Below are 17,444 nucleotides of genomic sequence, written 5' to 3' on the forward strand. Positions count from 1 at the left end.
TCTTAGCTCAGTGCTTGCTCGCGCCCCATGACACTTTGTTGTGCCTAACCATCGCGTTAAAGCGCAACAAGTGATTTCGGGTTGACCAAGCGTAGTAAGAGACTACCGCAGTAATCTGGTCTTCGCGACATCACATTTCGGCGATCAGAGTAATCGTCAGCAATCAATCAGAGCGTGTCCGACACCGGTCGACACGAAGCGAGAACCTCAATCAAGCACCAAGAACAGCATCAGCATTGCAAGCGCAAGTATCGCAACGGAGCGACACTCAATCTTTCCCTTTATTTCGTCACTCGATCACGACAAGATGTCTGGTCCCAGTGAGCAGCAGGCCTACGCCGGTCAAGTCGACTTGCGTGAGGTATTCCCGGCGTTGTTGGATGGCTTCAAGTGGCTCCAACTCGTCTGCAAAGAGGAGGCGACAGGCCTCCTGGTCTCTCGTGATTTCGCCGAGAAGGCTAGAGCTTCGGAGGAGGTGATGAAGCTTCTTCACTACTTCGACGTCAAGCTCAAGGATCTTAACAACGAGGTCCACGCAGCTAACACGGCGAAGGACATCGCCGCAACAATAGCTAAGAAGGAGGCAGAGGAGTTCAAGTCACGCGTGGCCACCCTCGAGAGCCTCAAGGCCCAGATGGCCACCCAAGTCAATCATCAACAACAGAAGTACAACGACGTCGTTAGAGAAAACATAGCCTTGCAGAGGAACGTCTCATCCCTGCAGTCTGACAACGACTCCTTGCGCGCTGTCGTCACTCAGAAGGAGCGCGACGTGGCTTCAGCCGAGCAGCAGTACACTGATATGCTGGCCGCCTCCAGGGCCCAGAACGATACCTTCGCGGAGGTGAATGCCAGCCTCAAGGAGGCTCTGGCTAAGGCTAGTCAAGCCAAGATCCTGCGTGAGGAACTGGATTATACCAAGCAGAAGCTCAAGGAAGCTCAGATCAATGCACAATGGAACGCCGAATTCAACAAGCCCGCCGAGGCGGCCAGCGACAAGAAGTCCACTGAGGCGACTAACAACAAGTTCCCCAAGGGCACCAGCCCCTTCGTCGGTACGGATGAGGACGTCTGGTCAGACATCTACAGCACTGGCGACGACAAGCCCGACGGCGCTGGAGGTGCCAACGGTCGCGGATACGGAGGTGGATTCAGTGTTGGAGGATTCGGCGCAGATGGTACCGGCCGTGCTGACGGTGGCGGCATGGGAGGAGCTGCTGCTGGCGGCACCGGCGCTGGTGGATTCGGCGTTAGCGGCATGGGAGGAGCCGGCGAATCTGCCGGCCAGAAACCCGGCATGGGTGGAGGATTCGGTGCCGGAGATGGAGGATTTGGAGGATTCGGCCCTGGCGGTCCCGGCGATCCTGGTGGCCCCGGTGGTCCTGGTGGTCCCGGTGGCTTCTTCATGGGCCCCGGCGGAACTTACCATTTCGTTCCCGTCCCCTCGGCCCCCTCCGACTCTTCTCGTTGTTGCGATCTGACCAAGGACCCCGAGTCTTTCACGGGCGAGGACACCGACACCTTCAAACGCCACAATCGTTTTGTCGCATGGTCCACAGCCATTCGCACCCGTTGGGAGGTCGACGGACACAACTTTCCCAACGAAAAGACCAAATTGTTGCACGCCATGGGCTGCCTCGGTGGCGAGGCCCATGTTACCATTGCTTCAAGCATCCGCAAGATCTTGGACAACCCTCATCACTCAGCTGCTTGGGACTGGCCTACTGGACAGGCTTTCCTCGACCATTTAGCTTCCCGTTTCCAACAAGGAGACGTGGTGGCAGTCGCCGAGAAGGCCTTGGCGCAGCTCAAGCAGGCCAGCAAGTTCGGGAACTTTAGCGACTTCGAGGCACAGTTCACCATGTTGGCAGACAGGTGCGGTTACGATGCGGCTACAAAGGTGCGCATGCTGAAGGACAAGGTCAGCAAGGACCTCCGTACTGCAATGTCATACCAGTACAACACCCCGGACCGTAATGATTGGGACGGCTGGGTAAAGCTGTGCCGCGGTCTGTCCAAGTCTCTCGACGACGCCGCCTTCCGTAACGGTGGCAATCAGGGCGGTGGCAACAGCAACGGCAACAACGGTGGCGGCGGCAACAAGCTGAAGGACCCTGATGCCATGGAAATCGACCGCCTGAAGATCAATGAGATCGACCAGGATGTCATCCAAGCTCGTTTCGCAGCCAAGCAGTGCATCAAGTGCGGCAAACCAGGCCATATGGCCCGCAATTGCCGTAACCAGATCAACTATGGTGGCAAGCCCAAGGTCACCAACGCCAACAAGAACCAAGGAGGCGGCGGCAACAAAGGAGCCCAGACTGGTGGCGCCGGCAAGCAGCAAGTCAGGTCCATGGCGGACACCTCTGCTCCGACGGAGACCGCCGAGACGGCTGCCCCGGAGACTTCCCAGCAGGGAAATGGCGAGCCCTCGGATTAAGACGCATTCGAGGGCCCAACGGGGAACAGAGTAAGGGTAAGAGGGAATCTTCAGGTAGTTCTGTCAAGAACATGAGTGTTCAGCAGGCTCTGGCTTACTGGAAAGGCGAGCCTTTGTCCATAGAAAGCTTAGATGTTTGTAGACAGAATGCCACCCTCTTATCCACTTATCTTTGGTGTCCCCAGCGTGGCAGTGAAATTAACTGTGTATCTTTGGTCGACTCTGGTTGCACAGGGAAGGCCTTCATCGATAGAACCTTCGCAGAAAAAGCATGCCTTTGGCTGCATCAACTCGACAAAGCACGACCTCTACATCTGGCAGATGGCGGCTTCAAGGAATGGGTCGAGCATTACGTGGAGACCACCATGCGAATTGGTTGTCACAAAGAAACGATAAGACTATTCGTAGCAGACCTGGCACAGGAGCATCCTATTATTTTGGGTTGGCCATGGTTACAGCTACACAACCCAGACGTCAACTGGGTAACCAACAAGGTCACCTGGAACAAGGGATGTGTTGGGAGCTGCATCGACAGGGCCAAGGTCATGAAAACCGCGGCAATGCCGTTGCCAGAACCAGAACTCCCAACCCCTGAACCAGAACCTCCGATCCCGACTCCGGAGCCGACGGTTGATTCGCCCCCGGAGGAGGAAGAAAGGAGAGTGGCCAAGGCGATGAAACGACGGTCAATCATCAACTCAAAGAAGCCTCAGCCATCGGTAGCGGACTGGGCATCCATCTATCTTACCGAAGCACCAGAGGGTAGCCAAGCAATGATGATGGAGGCACCATCATGGCCTGCAGCGGCCGAGGACTTCGAAGAACCATTCGGTCCAGACAGGAAACCAAGTAAAGTCAGGGCGATAGTGGAGGTCCGAGGAGGCCGCAGGGTGTGGACCATGGCGAGGCCGGAGCGGATTGGGCACGCTTACTCCCACAGATTCGACGCGGCAGGCCTCGAGATGGGACCTCTTGACCTGAAGGACTTCAAGATCGTCAATGCCGAGACCTTTACGCTTACATCAAAGATGAGGGGGGTACACATCAGCGCCACCACCTGGGCAGAACTTCAGGCGGCCCAAAAGGAGAAACAGCGCGTGGCTATGCCTACTCTTTCAGAAGACGCATGGCGGGAAATCATGCAGGGGAACGGTGAGCCCTACAAGAAGTTCTTCGAGAACCCTGAAGTTCACGAGTTTATCGACGTCTGCAAGGCTGAAGCAGCAGGCGAGCGGGTCTCGGCTACCTCTTTCAGGCTAGGGGAGACACCACGGTCATTTGTGAACCGGGTGTGCAACCTGGACGAGGCGGAGGAGCCGGCTAAGCTCGAGGAGGAACGGAAGCCCACCCCGTTGACAGACATCGATCGCATTTGTGGCATCACAGAGGAGGACGTCCAGAAGTTTATGGAGAAGTCCACAAGGCCGAAGTACACCCCAGAGGAAGTCAAGGCCAGGTTTTTAGACGAATACAAGGATCTCTCTCATGTGGCCAACCCCAGAGACGCAGACATCATTCCCGAGCATAGGTCATATGACCACAAGATCGAGTTGATACCAGGAAATGAGCTGCCATACTCGAGGGCGAGGCCAATGTCACCGCAAGAACTCAGGGTCATCAAGCAATGGCTTGACGATAACCTCGCAAAGGGATTCATTCGACCCTCAACGTCCGACGTTGCCTCCCCAGTACTGCTTGCACGCAAGCCAGGCGGTGGTGTGAGGATTTGCGTCGATTACAGAGGCATCAATAATATCTCTTTGAAGAATAGATACCCGTTGCCGTTGATAAAAGAGACTCTGGACGCCATTTGCAAGGCGAAATGGTTCACCAAGGTGGATGTGATCGCGGCATTCAACAGACTGCGCATGGCGGAAGGCCATGAATGGCTGACAGCCTTTATTACGAGGTTCGGATTGTACGAATCATTGGTGTGTCCGTTCGGATTATCAGGGGCCCCAGCATCTTTCCAAAACTTCATCAACGATGTGCTGTACGATATCCTGGATGTGTATGCCACGGCGTATCTCGACGACGTTTTGATCTTCTCGGAGACGTATGAAGACCATATTAAACACGTCAGAGAGGTGCTGCAACGGCTCATTGATGCAGGGCTGCAGATCGATATCGATAAGTGTGAATTCCATACTCAGCGCACGAAATACCTGGGTTTGATTATCACACCAGGGGGCATTGAGATGGACCAAGAGAAGGTGGAAGCTGTTACTCATTGGGAAGCACCGACATCTAGACGGCAGCTGCAGCGGTTTCTAGGCTTCGCAAACTTCTACCGACGGTTCATAGCCAAGTTTTCCTCCATGGCCAAACCTCTGTACGAGCTCACAAAGAAGACTGTGGAGTGGCAATGGGAAGACAGGCATAACCGGGCATTCGAAGCCCTGAAAGCCGCATTCACAACAGCCCCTGTACTGAAGATCTATGACTGGGAGAAGCCAACGGTAGTCGAGGTCGACGCCTCGGACTGGTCTTCGGGCGGCACTCTGTCACAGATGCATGACGACGGGGAGCTCTACCCGGTAGCATACTTCTCCGCCAAACATACGGCAGCTGAATGTAACTATGATATCTATGACAAGGAGCTGCTAGCCGTGGTGAAAGCACTGGAGGAGTGGAGGCCAGAACTCGAAGGCGCCGTACAACCCTTCGAGATCATCACGGATCACAAGAACCTGAAGACCTTTGGCACCACGAAGAAGCTCACGCCACGGCATATGCGCTGGTCAGAATTCTTGTCACGATTTAACTTCACGATCAAGTACAGGCCGGGGTCAACGAACGTACGACCGGATGCCCTGAGCAGGAAGCCAGAACACGTCCCCAGGGACATGACAGACGACAGGCTGCAGGCTAGAAAGAAGCCACTGATCGACCCAAGCCGCTTCGATGAGTCTTTCGGGGATATTATGGACACAGAAGGCGAAGGAGGGGAGTTCTACGTCAATGTTATGTCGGATACAGGAGAACCTCTGGTGATCTGTACATTGGAAGGGGAAGGAGAAGACTACGATAGCGAGGACGGGGAGGATACTGGCACTGACACTGGTATTCACACCGATGACCTGATCCTGAGGTCCTATAGCAACTCATCGATGATAGCCGATATCACAATGGCCATCAAGAATGGTAGCCGTTGGCCGAAGCACCTGAAAAAGGTTATGCGCATCCCCTTTGCCGAATGTTACTTGGTCAACGACAGGGCCATCTTCAGGGACAGGGTGATCGTACCACCTGATGATGAGAAAACCCAGCTGGAGCTGATTCACAGGACGCACGCATCAGCACCAGGTGGGCACCCCGGCAGGGACAAGACCTTGAACATGATGAACAGGACGTACTGGTGGCCCGGGTTGACCACAGCGGTGAACACTTACTGTAAAGGGTGTCTTTCGTGCTCGAAGACCAAGCCGTCTAGGACTGCGCCTGCAGGCTTCTTGAAGCCTTTGCCGTTGCCCAATGCTCCCTGGCGGGACATCTCTGTTGACTACGTGACACCATTGCCCAAGTCAAGGAGGGGAGGCAAGGGACCAGCGTATCAGCACGTCGCGGTGGTGGTGGACAGGCTAACCAAAATGCGGCATTTCATTCCTTGTGAGGGCTTGACTACGGAAGAGCTGGTGGAGAAGTTTATTGACCGCATTTATACCCTCCACGGTCTGCCAGATACCATTGTGTCAGATAGAGGAGTGCAGTTTGTGTCTACCTTCTGGAAGCAGTTGTCAGACAGGCTGGGTGTTACGCTGAAGCTGTCTACGCCATACCATAAGCAGACAAATGGCCAGACCGAAAGAATCAACGCCGAAATGGAACAGTACCTTCGCACCTTCGTCAACTGGGCTCAAGACGATTGGGTAGATTGGCTAGCACTGGCCGAGTTCCAAGGGAACAATCTACAGTCTGCAACCACGGGGGTTTCACCGTTTTTCGCTAACTACGGGTTTCACCCTCGCATGGGGACAGAGCCCACGAGGCCACCACCCCCAGACGTATCACCAGAGCAAAGGAAGCAGATCTTCAAGGCAAATGAGATCGTGGAGAGGTTCAAGACAGTCTGGGACAAGTTGATCGCATTGTCAAGACAAGCGCAAGACCGGTACGAGGCGGCAGCCAACGTGAAAAGGACGGACGCCCCCAAGTACAAACCAGGCGATATGGTAATGCTCAACATGGAAAACTACGCCACGGGCCGGCCAACAGCGAAGTTGTCACCGAGATTTGAAGGACCTTTCCGAGTGATGAAGGCGGATTCCCACTCATTGGAGCTGTCACTGCCAACGAACATGAAGGTCACCCACATTGTCAACGTATCTCGAGTCAAGCCTTACGAGGAGGGCCTGCCAGGGCAGGCTGGGTTGGCCACAGATGTAAAGGCAAATGAAGGAATGGTGGTCACCAGAACGGATGACTTCGTGGAAGAACGGCGCTGGGAGTTCGAGGCATTGCTGGACTACCAGAAAGTCGAGGGCAACTGGTGTTACCAAGTGAAATGGACTCACCACCCTCCTGATTGGCAACCTGCGGCGAATCTGGAAGGCTGTGATGAGCTAGTCTGGAAACTTCATGATAGTCGCCCAGAACTAGGCCTCCCTCACCCTATCTTCAGGAAGGGGTTCAAAACATGGCAGAAGGCCAAAGACAAAGCTCCTGCCGAGAGCTCCCAGGCGTCACCAGGGCTCCCGTCACCAGCACCAGCTCCGGATAGACCGGTTCGGCGGAGCGCAAGACTGAACAACAAGTGAGAAATCAAAAGAGTTTCAGCCAAGCACGAACCCCACCATGAATCTCTAGACGTCTCGGAAGAAGGGTCACATTTGGTGATAGTTTGGCTGAAGTTTGGCTTATGAATGAGAGTCTGGGCGCCAAGCCGCCTCCTGCCTTGGCATGCGGGTTCGTAGCCCCCGATAGGGCGCATCTACGAGAACTGGGAGGAGGAACACTTTGGCAACGAAGATGTAAAAGATGGAACTTAGAGGATTTTTCGGGCGAGGGGGCCTTGTTTTGAAAGGGGGGTAGTGTCACAGGCATTGCCTGCCTGTTCCTGTATATATACTGGCTGTCATGTGACATGGTGGCTCTGGGTGGGTCCATGGGGTGGACCCACTGCTCTATGCCTTACATAGTTCTCGTGCGCACACAGGACTCTCTTCCTGTCCCTCGCACAACAATCAAAGTCTTAGCTCAGTGCTTGCTCGCGCCCCATGACAAATATCAGCGAATTTAGCGATCTTTAAATCCTTACTAAATTCTAAAATTCCGTATATACCGACTTCCACTATAGTATCACAATTCCAACGGTTTATAATACTTGTAATGATTATTTATTCTTCCTTAATAAAAAGGTTAAAGTTTTCTACGAAAAAATAAATAATAAATTTTAGATTTATTTTATAGGAGAAAGTATAGGAAGCGGTTACTCGATTAAAGTTAATACCGTAATATAGGGAGAAAGGGACCGCAAGGGAAGTCCTACAATTCGTAGCGGAAAAGATTTTGGTTGGGGAGGAGGATTTAAGAGAGATCGTATCGATAGAAAGGATAATTACTACGACTATAGTCGTAATTCTCGAATAAATTCTAATCGAAATTAGGGTTGTAAAAGCAATAATAGCTTTCGGCGCTATAAATATTTTCGTAGAAAAGTCTATAATAAGAATAATAATAAATATTATAATAATTACTTTTATATTAACTTTAACGACGCTGAAATTAATAAAAGGGTCTACGAAATAAACGAATCTAAATATATTGTAATTAATAAAGGAGATACATCTAAAGATAATTATAATAAATATTACTATACCGCGGTTAAATCCAATGATAACAAAGAAGAACATATAGGATAGGCATTATATTACTAATTATTAATAGAAAACGCAGGGTCTAATACCAATTCTAATATTAAAATCGCTATATTAATTCGGAAGCCATCCTAATGCTAACCTACAACTAATATTATTAATACCCTAAATATTTCTAACGCCTTTTATTAAATAATTATAAATAAATTAAATAAAGTTAACCCTAATCTATTAGAATTAAAAATTAATAATAAAGCCGAAAGCGCTAACCTAATTTTCTACGAATATTAAATAATCGAAGCTAATATTACGTTTATATATAAACCGACCACTTTTTTATAGAAAATAATTTACTTCTAAATCCCTATTCGGAGAAGCCCTAAAGAAAGAAACCTCGAAATTTATTTAAATTTAAGCGCGTCTAACATTTTAATAAGACGGGAGTTCGTTACTAAATTTATTAAAAATTTATATTAATATTTTATCGAAGGATATAAAATAGCCGGCATCTTTAAATCTCAATATATAACGGAATAAATCGAATTTAATTTCTATCTCGCCGGACAAATTAAAAATATTTCGGTTATCGGCTATTTCTAAATCCGGGCTAATATAATCCTTAACTTCGTTCCCAAACTATTCCTTAGTACCCGCTTCTTTACCGATTACGGAACTAATATTAATTTTCATAATAGAGAAGTAAAATTTCGGTCGGTATACGGAATAAAAGTAAAAGGACATATATATTAAAAAATTCGAAGTAATGCCTAATTTAATTATAAGGAAACGAATCTTATTTCAATATTCTTAACGCTTTAATAGCCCTACGGAAAATTATAATTAAATTACAAGTAGTTATCCCCATTTATTCGAAGATTATTATAATAATCTATTATTTAAACCTCCCGCCGGATTCCTATAAGGTAGACCTAAAGGTATATTATTTCAAATTTAAATATAGTACTATTTTAAATTATACTATTACTATACGTACCCTAAAGGTTATTATAGTCTTTAACCGCGCGGATTAGCCTACCGTAATTAAATTATAGGAAACCTTAAAATATATTTACGAGTATATTAGTAATAAAATCGCTATAATAGTCGATTTTAGCAATTTTAAATATTTTATATTAATTATAAAGGCTGGTTTTACTCCAATTTAGTACATTCTATTCCTTAATAAGGAAGTGAAATAATTTACTATATATTTATAAGAGGCAAAATTTAGTATTAGTAAAGTTCTATTAACCGCGGGGAGGCGCGAAACCTTTAAACCGCTATTATAAAAATTTAATAAGCCGGATAATATCCTTAAAGCGAAAACGAAGGCCGGAATTAATATTTATTTTAAAAATACTAAGTTCGTATAAACCCTTACAAAAATAGTTAATAGCTTTAACGTTTTTCAGGATCGTAGGATCGTTCCTATAATTAAGGATAATAAAATATATATTAATTTGGTCGAAGGCTAGTAGAATTAGAGGCGTACCGTTCGAATACATTTCCTTAGCTATAAAGACTATATATTTCTAAACAAAACTTACGACCGATTATACGCTTAAAAGCGAATGAATTTTATAAAATAATTTGCGCCGCTTGCGTACCTAATATTTATCGTTTAGAAAAAGGGCACTTCGGGAGAGAAAAGACGTATTATATCTGACCTCCGCCTATTAAATAAAGTAGCTATCCTAAATATTTATCCTTTACCGGATTAATAAAATATTATAAATAATATGGTAAGTTGCACTATTTTCTCTATTTTTAATACTTCGGGTTTCTTTTATTAATTGCCAGTATATTTTAAATATAAGGATTGGATAGTTGTAATTAGCCTACGCGGGTTCGAATAATTTAATATAGTTCTAATAAATTTTAAAAATACCCCGGCCTTTACTTAGCGTTTTATAGATCGCCGTTTCTTCGAATACTAATATTTTATACGAATTTACATCAATAATATAATTATATTTAATAAATCGGCTAAAAAATACATTAAATATTTAAAGACCGTTCTTTATATTATTAATAAATATCGTATTTATATTAGCGCGGACAAATCCTTCGTAAAATACCCCTCGCTTAAATTACTCAATTATATAATCGACGGCAAAGGGATTTAATATACGGAAAATTATATCGAAACTTTTCGTAAAATTAAATTCCTTAATACTTTTAAAGCGTTAGAAACCTATTTCGGAATAGCCGGTTAACTTCGACTATCTATCCTATAATTCTAAATTTATAGTACTTTATTCGAACAATATAAGACCGAATTCTTTCGTTAGGGTCGAAAGACCAGTAAGCTATTAATCGACGCTTCTAAAAACGTTCGTAAAGTATATATAGCCCGTACTAAATTTGAACCGATTAAAAACGAATTTAAAGCTTTCGAAAATATATAAAAGGATTTATATAAATAAATAAAATAATAGTATTATTGCCGCCTTAAAGTTTTATAATTCAAAATTAACGCTTATTAATAGGATTTCGTAAATATAATTTTCTAATTCGCTAAAGAATAGGATGGAGAATTAATCTCGGCTAAAGACATCCCTATCGAATAAATTTAATTAATTATTTATATATTGTGCGAAATTAATTTAATTGAGAAATGGTACGGATTTACTAAAATTAAAATCGCTGCAATTATATAGGTTTTAAAGAAGTAGCGTAAAATAATTCAATTAAATAAATACCTAATTAATATCCTAACGGATTATTTTCTAGTTAAAGGAATTCTCAAACATACTTTTCTTATTACTATAAATTTTAATAAAGCGAAGTTAAAATTAATAAATACTATAAATTAGGCGTCTTAATTCTAATTTAATATATAATATATCTTAGGGCCGCTCAACGTAGTACCTAATACATTATCCCAGCTTCCAATAAAACTAGATTAATATACCGATTACAATAATATCAATTAATTTGAAGACGTTTGGGCTAATTAGATTAAATCCGCTTATATTAATACTATTAGTTTAATACTAATTATTTTAGAAATATTCTACAATCGCCTATTAAAAAATTATAAAACCAATCCTAAATATTCTAAAATTATTATAACCCTAGTCGAGCCTAATATTAACGTTTTCACATATAAGCGACGAAGCGGCAAACGACCGCAATTGCCCGCGGGCCCTTTTCTAATCGAAAATAAACTATTATACTATATCGATTTCTATAATAAACGGAAGCTATATATCCCGTGGGACTATATTAAAGATATTTTAGAACTAGTTTACAACGGAAATTAATACTTAAGGGTTAATTATATAATAATTAAATTCAACTATATTTATTTTAATAAAAAGATATAGAAGGTATATATTTATATATAGTACTATTCGGTATACCGTTAATGTTAGACCGATCGGAACCTAACGCCCGAAGAAATATAATTTATCCGCTCTTTTCTATAACTATATTTTACCGTTACAATTAATTTTATTACCGATATACCCGCTATAGATTCTAAAGGAAGTTTTTAAGCACTCCCGGGATTTAATACTTTAAATTATTTCGCTATATAAATTTACAAACTTAATAAAAAAAACTCCTTATTACAGGACATTCATCGTATACTACCAATAATTAAATTATAATTTTTATAAAAATTTCCATAATATTAAACGAGAATTTTCCTTAAATTATTATTAATAACTACAATCCCAGATTCGTTTTAGCCTTATAACATACTATTTTTAATCTCTATAAAGTCCGGCTACTCTTTTCTATAATTTACTATCTTTAAATAAATAATTAATCTAAAAATACTAATTAAACCGTCGAAATCGCTATTTATATATATTACACTATATTTAACGAACCGTAAACTAATATATTACTAGCGATATAATATACCCTAAATAATATTATTTAAACTACACTCAAAATATTTCCAAACGAACTCGTATTAGGTTTTAAATTCTAATCGCTAATTAAAATATTATCTATCCCAATTAAAATTAAACTCGTCGACCTCAAGGCTTTAAAAGTTATCCGTAAGAATTGATAAAAAGAGGCCGTAATCTTAATTAATGAAGCCAGGCTAATAACTAAATTAAAGTATAATATCTATTATACGCCGCTTAACTTCGAAATCGGGGATATAATATACTTCCGGCTCGGAAAGGGATATTATCTACTTAGGAAGCCGAAGCCAAAATAATTAATAAAATATTCTAATCTTTAGAAAATTGTATATAAAATCAATAGGTTCGCTTACAAATTTAATTTCTCTGCGGATTCGCGTATATACTTAATAATATCTATAATTTATTTATAAAAGTTTAAGTAAGAGCCCGACCCCTTTAAGCGCGAAGGAAACCCTACTAAAATTATTAAATTTAATAATTAATTCGAATTTATATTTAAAAAATTTTAATCCGTCGGATTCGGATTTATAAATATAAGGACGAAATTATCGAATACTTCGCTCGCCCTAAGGGTAGAAATAATATTAATAATATATAAGTTCGTCGTTCGGTTTTTATTGTTTTATTAAAAAATATAATTTATAATTATAAAATTTGGTATTTATTTGATTAAGAGGTTAAAAGAGCGAAGTTTAATTACGTCCTACCTAAATTCGTTAAAGTAAAGGAAATTCCTCATTCTAAAGGGCGTATAATAATATATTTGCCCGTTATTAATAAAAAATATATTCGCTTCGCGGAAATTAATATGTTTATTCGCTATAATATATACCTTATAAAATAAATATAAAGCTGTTTTAATACGGCGTATTAGTACCGCTAATTAAATTTAGCCGGCTGGTATAGTAAAGCGAATTTACCCTTACTAAAATCGTTATTTAATTAACGTTCGGGCTCTTTAACCTACGTATATTTCCTTATTATTTTAATTTCGTAATTATATTTTCTTTTTCTTTTCTTCTATTATATACCTACTTTTTTTCGTCGCGGGGGAATCGTTTTACTATACTATACGGATACCTTATCGCTTACCCATTTTACTATTTTAAAATAAAGAATATCCCTTTCGTTTTCCCCTCTAATAAAATTTCCTTATATTTATAAAAAATAAAATTCATTATAATTAAAATGGATTAGGTCGAAATCTATTAGGTCCGAAACGCATAGGATAAATCTAAATTCATATTAAAATAAATAGGAATAAAAATAGTGCTTAACCCGCTTATAGAGGCCTAACGTAATAAAAAGGTAATTGCCTCAAATAATAATTAGATCGAATTAGTCGAAATTGTCCGCCGTTATATTAACCCTAATAAATTTAATATTTAGGAGGAAAGAATCCGGTACTAAAATAAAAGAATCCTCAAAATTGTCTACTATTCTCTTTCGTCGGTGATTAATAAGCTAAATTTACGAAATAGAGGCGTTATTTATATTACCGGAATTGAAATTAATTTAATTAAAACCGCCGCTCTTTAATTCGTCATTACCCTAAGTCCCGAATATACTATTTAAATACTAACAGAGAACGCGACGGCCTTAATTATATTCGTTACTAATCCTGTTAATAAAAATATAATTAAACTCTGCTACGTTTATACCCTCGCTAAAAATTAGGTTTAGGGCTTATATAGATTTAAATTTATTTATAATAATATTGTCCCTTCTAATAGGAATCGGTATAATTACTTAATCCTTATAAATAATTTAGAGAGGATTTAAAACTTTTAAGTTTAATTTAAAACTTCGGCAACCTAAAGTCGATTCTAATTACTGCCTATAGAAACCCGTTTTAGTATTATTATTAACGAAATTAATTTTAAAATCGTTAGAGCCTTCTATTTAATTATAATTAAAATTATTATCACCGTAGACGCTTAAATCGCTCTTTATAATTACTATAAAAGATATTAGATTCCTTTTCTTTTAATCGGTCCCTCTAATGCTTAAATTACGCCTAAAGAGCTCTACTATATTTAATAAGGCCGGGATAACAAATATATAATAGTGTATTCATTTACTAATTATTATAAATCGTTAGGAATTTTTATATGAATTCTTACCTTTGAAGATAGTAAGTAAGATTTAATTTAGAAAGATTTATTTAAATAAGTCGGCTAAGCCCTAAATAGGATCTTAAGTATTAACTACAACGGAATATTTCATATTAATAATAATAAATAATATAATAAATTCGCTATAGTCTTTAAAGTTATTACTGGTTAAAATAATATAATTAAAGCCGATTATATTAATTCTAATAAAATTATAACTTTTTTTAAAAAATTATTACCTTAATATCGATATTTATAAAGTTAAATTCTCTGAAGAAATTTAAGATAGCGAAATCGATAAGGACGAAGACGAATCGGAGAACGAAAAGGACGTTAAAATCGACGATAACGTCCTAACTAATGATATTATAATTAATAACTATATTTTTAACCTCTTTAAGGACGAACTTAATAATAAGTCCTACGGAAATATAATTATATATTATTTCGCTCTTATATATTTCGAAACCGATTTAAGTAAATTTACTTATATTTATAAAGACCCAGTCCTCACCCTATATTATTAAGTTCGCGCTAATTTCTAATAATTTTATAATAATACCGACGCTACCGTTTTCGCTTCGTTTAAAAATTATATTAGTTTTTTAAAAACGCTTTTTATTTGTCGACTTAAATATAAAACTATTTGATTTATTTTAATTATATATAATTCTAATAATTATAAAGAGTAGGATAAAACTATTTTTAACTAAATTAACCTTTTCGTATACTATTTATTATACGAATAATAACGTTAATTTACTAAAGTAAATAAATTCGGCGTTTATAAGAGCTAATCGTACTTAACTAAATTATATTAACACGGACGAATTTAATAATAATAATGAATATTACTTTACGGAGGACGAATATTATTTTTACAATTTATTAAGTTCTGAATTTACTAAATTTAAATAGGATATAATAGATTACGTCGAAAACTATATTAATAATCGTTTATCGACTTTAATTAATTTAAATTCGTATATTAAATTTGTAAATAGTTTAATAATCTATAAACTTATTTTTATCCGCTCTGAATAAATTATATGGAAGGTATTTAAAGATATTAACGACGAATTTAAAAATTTTAATTTAATTATTTAGGATTCTATTAAGGATAAGGATTCTAATATTAAAATAAGTAACCCTAATTCGCTTATTACAATTACTATTTAATAATCGTCCGCTATTCGCCGTAGTATATTATCTTCTACCGAATTAGCCTGCTAGGGTTAGAATTTATTTAATATAAATTCGGATTATATTCTGCGTAGTATTAACCGTTTTTTTTTACCTATTTAAATTAAAGGGTTAAATAATTTCGTTTTGTTATTATTAATTTTAACAGTTTCTACTGGCTTTCTTATTAAAATTCTAAAACTTTATAGAACTGGAATAGTGAAAGTTAACGAACGTACCGAATAGTATTCTAATTTATGTAAGAAGCGTCGTTTTACTACTATTAAGAAGGGTAAAGGAAAGGAAATTATTTTCTATTACTTAATTTAATCAAGATCGGCGAAGGGTACTAAAACTATTTTAATTAGACCTTTTAAAGTTAGCCCTAGCGGTCCGAAATCCGCCGAGGATATAATCGGTAACCTCCTCTTCAATTTAAAAGCTATCGATATCGAAGACGCTTTATAAGGTTTAATCTAACTTAGAATACGAAAATTATTATAAATAGAAGATACTAGCAAAAGCCGAAGATACTAGTAGCGTATATATATTTATAATTATAATAATAAATAAACGCCGGCGTAGTAATTTTCTCTCGATACCCTAGGAAATATTATACGTCGGGATAGGCTAATATATATTTAATATTCTGTACCGGACGTTAGCCCAGTCTGGTAATACCAAATACAATACTAAATATAAATAATTATTCGCCCTCTCTCTTCCTAAGGGAGAAGGTTAATTAATTATTTATATATAACAGAAGTATTTACTTAGTAAAACTATTCATTAACTTAAATCCTAGGTTGTGCTTGTCTAATTTCGATATTGCTAAATTCGATACTAATCCTAGTATCGAGCCCGACCTTATCGATTTTAGCGTAAGACTAGAGGCTGAATTTATTACGGTCGATTTCGACTATGCTAAGGTTAGTTAGTTAGGTGTAGATAGTAAATACTAAGCACTTCGTAATAATACCTCTAGAAATCTAATACTTTCGTCAAACCGTCTATAAGTATCTTAGCTGTCTCTAAATACTTAATTTTTATTTTTCTAGCAAATACTTCTTATTTTACCTAGTATCTATAGATATTTATATATTTGAGTTTTATTATTAATTTTATAGCTTCTATAGTTAAAACCCTAATAGTTTATTAATTATTATAATCTAGGATAGTGATAGGATTAACTAACCTTACTATAAGATTAATAATAAATCTTATTATAAAGAGGGCTTTTTTAACTATACTAGTAAATATAATAAATTCTACTTCGGTTATAGAGGTAGCTACAATTACTTATTTAGTAGTACCTTAATAAATTAACTCTCTAAAGAATTATATTATAAATCTTTAGGAGTTTTTATAGTTTATAAAGTTATTTATAAATAACGAATTTAAGGCAATCTAGAATATTTTATTACCTTTATAGTAAAGTACTATATTAGCGGTAGTATAGAGGTAATAGAATACTTTATTTACAACCTTATAATAATTTAGATTAGGATTATAATTGTATTTGGAGAGGCGATTGGCGGTGAAAGTAATATTTGGGCGTATAATAATAGCGGCGTATAATATTGAGCCTACTTTAATTTAATATAAGTATATTAAGTAAGGGGAAGCTTTACCCTAAAAGGAAACTAATTCAACGTTAAATATAAGAATTAAGGTAATACATTTAATACTTATAAAATAATAAATCTTCTACAAATACGACCGTTAAAATAGCTAAATCTTTCTTCTTTAACGGTTTTAAATAATTTTAATACTTAGGAACTATTATAATTCGTCTCTTTTAATTATAGAGTATTATTAGTTAAAATTATCTATATATTCCTATACAACGGTAGCTTTACTAGGGTAATACGTGAAGATTATATTATTGATGTAATAAAAGACGAAGATATTATTATTAATGAGGATATATAGTTCTTTAGAGATTAGTTCGAAACCTATTATTTTAAAAGTATTTGTAAGCTTTTATTATTAAAGGAGTAGGGAA

The sequence above is a fragment of the Neurospora tetraspora genome (genome assembly GCF_033439725.1).
Source record: "Neurospora tetraspora strain CBS 560.94 chromosome Unknown B0H65scaffold_4, whole genome shotgun sequence".
NCBI lineage: Eukaryota > Fungi > Ascomycota > Sordariomycetes > Sordariales > Sordariaceae > Neurospora > Neurospora tetraspora.